This window comes from Nannospalax galili, unplaced genomic scaffold (assembly GCF_000622305.1).
Source record: "Nannospalax galili isolate Female #2095 unplaced genomic scaffold, S.galili_v1.0 scaffold1109, whole genome shotgun sequence".
Taxonomy (NCBI): domain Eukaryota; kingdom Metazoa; phylum Chordata; class Mammalia; order Rodentia; family Spalacidae; genus Nannospalax; species Nannospalax galili.
In genome coordinates this window covers 482,013-489,924 of record NW_008359787.1, presented here as the reverse complement: position 1 = coordinate 489,924, position 7,912 = coordinate 482,013, and the positions used below count along the sequence as shown (strand labels likewise).

The following is a 7,912-nucleotide window of genomic DNA, read 5'->3' as shown; positions in this document are numbered from 1 at the left end:
CCATTATCTTGGGATTCTCTTCCTTCCTGTGTGCCTATGATTCATAAGTTTGGTCTTTTTATGGTGTCACACAATTCCTGCCTATTCCATTCTTGTGATTTCTTAAATTTTTCATAATCTTTGCTTGAGTGGTCTAATTCATCCATTTTATCTTCTAGTCTTGATACTCTGTGTTCCATTTCATTCATCCTGTCATTTCTAATTGGATTACTGAGTGTTTCACTTCCTTCTTCATTTCAGCCTGAATATTCTTCAATATTTCTGACTCTTTTCTGAATTCATTCAGAAGTTTATCCCTATCTTCCTTCAGTTCTTTGATTTCTTTGTTTGTGTGTTCTTTAAATTCACTGAGTTCTTTTATCATGTTTATAATTGTTCTTTTGAGATCCATGTCCTGCATTATCTCTATGGAGTTCTCACTGTACTCCTCTAGAGGATTATTGGTATTTGGTGGAGCTATGTTATTTTTGTTTTCATGTTATTACTTTTTCTCTGTGATTTTGACATGTGGATTTCTTTTGTAGTTTCTGATTCTTGTGTGAGATTCAAGCCTTCAAGTTTAGGTCTGATTCTTTTTGTGAATTTTATGTGTCTTTGCAGTTTACCTTTTGGACATGAAAAGCTGGTTCCTCTAAGCTTCCAGTTCTCTCTTTGATTTTATATTTGCGTGGACAGATTGCTTTTGTCTTCAGGAGTTCCAACAGAGGCCCAAGTCAGATGAGGATTAGGTGCTCTCAGGCTTTCTCCTAAGGTCTGGATCCCTCCAGGAAAGATTTTGACCTCAGGAATTTGGGGTTTGACTAGCCTAGGAATAGGGCCCAGGAAAGATGCTGGTCTAGGGCAGCTGGTGGCTGTGCCACCCAGAGATGCTAAGGGAAATGGGGCTGGGAAGAGGCCCCAAGGGCTCCTGGGGACTGCACTGAGGAACTGGGTTGGTCTGGATACAAAGGATCAGGAAGCAGTGGTGGTTCTCCCAGTCCCTGGGGCACCAAGACAAGGAATGGGATAGGTCCCACACTAGGAGGAGAGACAGGCAGGGGAGATGGGGGGTGATTGAGGCTGGGGGAGTCAAGGCGTGGAGGGTGTTTTGACTTACTCCAGATAGAGTCCTGTGGGTCCTGCAGGCCAAGGGAAGCAGAGGGAGGTGAGGGTGGGGTCAGGCCCAGAGGGCTCCTGGGGACCCCAGAAGGAACTGAGTTGGTCTGGATGCAAAGGATCAGGAAGCAGTGGTGGTTCCCCTGGTGTCCAGGGTGCCAAGACAAGGAATGGGACAGGACCCATGCTAGTAGCAGAATGTGGCTGTTCTTATCAGAAATATACAAGTACATGTCAAAAATTGCAGTAATTTTAGGCTTTAAAGATAGCCTGGAAGTTACCAGTACCATGTAACTATTAAGGATAATGTAGGAATGAGAATAGTTCAAAGTTGCATAAATTTAAAGTAATGTTAAGACAAAGGAATATATATTTGAATGTGGTATGTCAGGTAGGAATCTGTGATAGAAGACACTTTGGGCTGGACTGGAAAGGTGAGGACATCTTTGCCAGATGAAAGGAGGAGCAGAGTCACACATTCAAGGCTAAAGAATGAAAGAAGTGAAAATGAGGATATCTGGTAAGTGTGTGGTTATTTGGTGTGCCCAAATGAAAGGAAACAAGGTTCAACTAGACTATTTGATTTTATTCTATAATAATGCCAAGTCATTGATATTTTGAGCAAGGGAAGGACATGATCAGAATGGTACATCAGACATCTGTGGCAGTAAAGGATGAGCTGCTGTCAACAGGCCTGAAATCGCAGAAAAGATGCCACAGGATAAGCAAGCTGGGGACCAGTAGCACCGAGGCCAAACAACACTCCAGAGGCAATCCACACAAAATTGGTCTGCTTGGAATGTGGAGGGGGCAGAAGGAAGAATTAGGAAAAAATACATGGCTATACTTTTTTAAATGGTAGGAAACACAGAAAATGAACACTTTCAAGAAGATTGAGCTGCTGGGAGCAAATTGAGTTACACTATTAGTTACTCCTAAAGAAATCAACATAACATATTGCTTTTGATCCTATTCTCAGAATCCTAACAATATTAATAATTAAATATTAAAAATAAATAGACTAAAACAAAAATCTTGCCAAATTCTGCAAGTTTTCAGCCCTTAAACAGGTAGGAAATCAGCAGTTGGTTTGCAATTCCTATCACATTTCCACAGCCTCTTAACTTTAGAATTGTAACATAAGAAGAATAATCTAGAGGGTGCACAGATGGAAAGTGTGAAAGTTCTTAGAAGAAATAAGTAATGCTACCAACCTCATCTCTCTTTCCAAAGAGAACAAATCACATCAAAATGGTTGGGAGTGACAGGTGGTTGACAATACCAGCCATTAGAACTTTAATCAGAAATGAGTCTTGTCTCTGCCTCAGCCCTCTTAAAATAATGAGCTAAGAATTCAATGAGTAGAACAGCCTTCCGTGAGTAAACATAAAGGTACTGTCCAGGGACATTCAGGAAGTCACTTTGTAAATGGATGAGAGATTAGAGTTACAACTTTTGACTCCTGACTCCCAGTCCAGATGTGTTTTCTTCAGTCCAATATGTTCAAATGATTTGAGGAACATGAATGAGCCCAGTGGAGTTGGCACTAACCTAAGTCCTGCAGAGCATCTGTCTGGGGAACATGGAGTTGCCATTCTGATGGATGGTCAGAGTTGCCTCCAGCTGTTTGCACAAAACGTCTCCAGCAGCTAGCTGAGCCTGGGGACCAAGGACTACACATGTATACTTGGGAAAAGGTAGGAAAGGGGAAATGGCCTCTTCACAGGTGGCCTCCACCTCTTTCTGAATTTCTTTCCCAATTCTCTTAACTGCCCAGCAGCTGCTAAAAACTAATACTGAAAGACTCCAGTGACCTCCATTCTGCAGCCCATTGACCCCCAAATTCCTTTCTTGAGAGAATGCAAGTGCTGAAACCTCACTTCTCTGTGGGAGAAGAAAGCAATGTAATGACAATGGTGTTTGAACTTCAGACTATGGGAAGCCACACACACACACACACACACACACACACACACACACACACTGGTGTAGGGGAAGAAACCAAGGAGTTTGTCAAAAATGACTAAAATCATGGCTAGGGAGATGGCTCAGTCAGTAAAGTGCTTGCCTTGTAAACATGAAGATCTGAATTTGACACGCACACAGGCCCCCAGAATGTGTGTGAAAAGCCAGGCATGGTGGTATTCACTTGTCCTTCGAGCACTGCAGCAAGAGAGATCCCTGAGGCTTGTTGGCCAGCCATCCCAGCCTACTTGGTGAGTTCAAGACCAGTGAGAGACTCTATCTCAAAAAAGAAAAAAAGAAGAGAATAAAGGGTATCTGAGCACAGGTGTGAAGTTATTCAGTGGAACAAGAGCAATTTATCTGTGGCTACACCACTGAAGAAAATGACCCCCCTTCCCCCAGTGAGCAGTAATTGCTGGGGCCACAGAGAAAGAAAACGTGGAAGGAGGAAGAGGACTCACTAAGAAGGTTCCAGCAGAAAAGGAGGAGGTGAGCAAGAGGAATGCGGGGCAAACACGACTAAAATTTATTATATAAATGTATGAAACTGTAAAACAATAAAAAACTTAAAGGAAGACAGTGCCTGAAGAACAGCAACAAAGGTTGTCTTCTGACCTCCGTATCATGCACACATAAGTGCTCATGCCTTCAACATGCATGGACACCGGAAAACACACAAAAAGGTGTGTGCACAGACTAAAAATCAGACTTCTTGGTAAAGGAATTCTAGTAGTCAGACAGATTAGAAAATCTTTAATTTAAAAAAAAGCACTATTTTCTCAGAGATTACATTTTGGGTAGTCTATTTCAACAGCTAATCTGCTACTCTTTGACAGGAAAAGGCAACACAAAACTACTGGACATGGAATTCAAACTTGACACAGCAAGTCCTTGAAACCAGAAGGTTTCAGAGAGTTCGCCAGCTTTCTCCCTCATGTAGAGGAGCTCCACGGATGCTTCAGAACCTTCCAGTGTTGTGTACAGAAAAGAGGACTAAGTGTTCTTGTATATTTGTTTCATCTTTTCCTTTATTTTGCAGATATTCTGACTGCTAAAAGGATGGACTTTTCAAGTTAATTCCTAAAAGAGGAAAAAGAAGCTCATGGAAGACGAAACTGTGCAACCAATGTACTTTTTATATACTACATCATTAAAGTGTCCTCTGTTTCAGCACCAAATAAAGATTTATGCACCCCAAAATATTCAAGTCACTTGACACTCTACATAAGAACAAACACCAGGCCTCTGACTTAGTGAGCTGGGTCCATGACTATTTATAAATGCAATAAAATAACAAATCATTAGGACATGTTGAAGGAGTGTGAATAACACACTGATTATATTTCATGTATCAGTCTACTATCTCAGCATTTATAGAGCCCACAGGAGGAATTTCTTGATATTTCTTTTTGGTTAAAAACAGCTGGTAAAATTTATCGTTTTTCTGGTTCACAGAAAACTATGACCTTTGTACAGGAAGGGTGCTGGACTTTTAGTAAGTAAAGAATAAATGCTATTCCCAAGAAATATCACTTCTCAGCTTATTTTGCATAGGCAGTATATCTCAGTCTAACTTCAGTGCTTCGCCAGAGGATGCTGTGACACATCACACATCAGCATTGACTATGAGTTTGTACTAGTTATTGAGTGACAAAGAAGCATAGAATAAGTTTCAAGATATTAGGGGTGCACACTTACACTTCCTGTGCTGGGAGGAGCCTCACAACATGAAGGTTTCATGCAGAAATGGGAATCTCGGGGCTTGGTGATATTCTGTTTGTTAACCATGCTGATTTCTTTGTGAAAATCAGTCTTCACTGTGCCCTTTTTATACTTATTACTACACTTAGGATATTTTTAAGTTAAAATAAAAGTTAAACAAAATGGAATATAACTCATTCATTAATCTCTGCATCCTACTGGGTCTATATTTAAATCACATGGAAAGGAGGACTTTTTACAGTTAAAGAAACATGGTACAAAGAGAATAGAAGAGAGTAAACTAGAAAGCAGAGGTGCCAACTGAATTTTGGAGGAAATCATGTGGTTTAAGAACTGACTTACAAGACAGGAGAAAACTAACTTCCTGTACCCAGAAAAGGCAAAGTGTGACCCTTGATGAAAGAGAGAAAAGATAAGTGTTGGTTCTACCAGACATACCCCCACACACAGCTGGGGTGCTGGCAGGACTGAAAATAACAGCACTGGCACACAGTTCTTATAAGAAGCAGCTAACCCTTCAGATTCCCTCCCTCACTGTACCAAAAGATTACAGATATAAAACCACTGAGAGGCATTATACACACCTAAGAGCCTCAATGCTGCCAGAGTGAAATTCAGACACCAAGGAAGGAGACAACGTAGACACCTCCTGACTTGACTCCTACAGTGCTGCCAGTGAGCTGTGTAACCCTCCACAGGAAAGTAACAATTTCTGCCTGATGAAACTGGCCACATGTGAAGAAAAAATTCACATACTCAGAGGTAAGTATACACTTCACCCGAAGAGTCTGTAGAGAAACCCATCAACCAATGGGCCTTCAAACACACACATACACACAAAGACATGTACACACACAGATACCTTAACAAACACAAACACAAATAATATGCCATACAAACACATACACTTACACACAAACATGCATGCATACAAATATATGCGTACATATGTACATATACAAATACACACATACACACATGCCCACATATATGCACACACATATACACACAGAAACACATATACACATGCACATACATTTTAATCAATACTTTAATCCTTCACTCTCAACCATGAACAGGCAAAATTGATCAGATATTTGAAGAAAAAGCCTTGGCCATGATGGCTGGAACAAAAATAATAAAAATAAAACTGAAGTTCAGAAAATACAGTCAATACAGAGAACAAAATAAAACCTTAGACACTGAAGTCTTGTCTTCATATTCATGAAACAGGAATAGACTGCAGTAAGAAACATGCAAAGAAAAAGCTTCCGGATAATTAAAATGATGAAGTGACAAGAATTAATATGAATATCCAGATTTAGAAGGGCTAAGGAAAGAAAGAAAACCAGCAACAAGGCCAAAGGTGTAGCTCAGAGTTAGATACTCACCAGCAAGGTGCTGGATGCTGGGGATCAGTGAGGAATTTCCTAACAGGAAGGATGAAGGGAAAGACCCTAGAACCCTCCAGAGGCAAAAGAGAGATGGGAATTAGGAACTCAGCAAGTTCAGCAGCAGTGCTGGTCTCTAAGGAAAATGGCGGGACATCTTAAAATTCTGACAGTAATCTGTGAACTATTAGCAGAAACACAGGCTGCTAGCCTTATAGAAGACAAAGACAGCAACCAGCCTACGTTGACATAGGAGGAAGGACTGTTCCAGAAATGATGGCCCCAAGAAAAATCTTTAACTGCTAGGTTACTTGCTCTGTCTGAACATACAGAGAGGAAGTTCAGAGTTCTGGCTTTAAGTTTGATGATAACTCAGTGGTAATTACAAAGGAAATATAAAATAAAAACGAAAAAGAGTAATTTCTACTGAAGATAAAGGAAAAGTTATATAAAAGACCTCAGCTTCCAGCAAAATAGATGACCAGAGAACAGACTTACTCCACCACCTGAAACAAGCCAAAATTAGAAAGACAAAAAATTAAATAAAGCAACAGTTTTCCAGACACTGGGCACTGGGCACCAGAAAACATTGATCTCCAGGAGCACATCAACAATGCCATGATGCACATTCTTCTCAAGTGTACCATATTATCAACCATTTTTTTTAATTTTTGGCCTTAGGGCTGAAGAGATTTTTAAAAAGTGGTTTAAAGAACTGGCTACTCTTCCAGAGGACCCACATTAATTTCCCAGCACCTATGTGGCAGCTAACAACCATCTGTAACTCTAATTCTAGGGGATCTGACACCCTCTTCTAGCCTCAGTAGGCATTAAATGCACATGGTACACATACCCACAGGCAAAACACTCATACACATAAAATGAGAATAAACAAATATTTTTAAAAACTTAAAAAAAATTTTGGGGCTGGGGCAATGGCTCAGTTGGTAAGGTGCTTGCCTTACATGCAAAAGGATCTGTGTTCAGTCTCCAGAAGCTATGTAAAAAAAGTCAAGTGTAGTGGCATATGCTATTAATCCCAGTGTTGGGAGGCATAGACAGGCTGATCTCAGGGGCTTACTCACCAGCCAGTCTAACCTAGTCAGGGAGCTCCAAACCAATGAGAGACTCTGCCTCAAAAGCAAGGCAGAAATTCCCAAAGAGCAGCATCCAAGGATGTCTTCTGGCCTCCATGTTCATATGCACAAACATACATACATACATACATACATATACACATACACACATACACATAAACACACACAACTCTTGATGGCAAATCCACATATAAAAAATGTTCAAGTTGTGCTCAATTCAGCAGCACATATACTAAAATTGGAATACAGAGAAGATTAGCATGGCCCCATGCAAGGATGACATATTTTTTCAATTGTGCAAATTGGGCTGGAGAGATAGTTTAGCAGCTAAGAGTATGTACTATTCTTGCAAAGGACCTGAGTTCAGTTCCCAGCACCCAAGTTGGAGGGCTCACAACTATCTGTAACTCCAGATAAGGGGAATTGATACCTTCCTCTGAGTTCTGAGAGCACCTACACTCATACCAACACAGACACATAATTAAAAATAAAATAAATTCTTTTTATTCTCAAATTCAGGTATCATTAAAAATTGTAAATTAATGTTACATTGAAATACTAGAAAGCACCTGTTAGACAGCCCCTGACGCTCCCAAAGTAAAAGCAAGGGTTGCTCTTGCTTTTATGAGATAGGGTCTCATA

At 40.4% G+C, this 7,912-nt stretch overlaps 1 pseudogene; it reads left to right on the top strand.

The window, feature by feature from the left end:
• Window positions 1-7,478: 7,478 nt before the first annotated feature.
• On the top strand, window positions 7,479-7,577 carry LOC115068557 (annotated as a pseudogene).
• The last annotated feature ends 335 nt before the right edge of the window (window positions 7,578-7,912 follow it).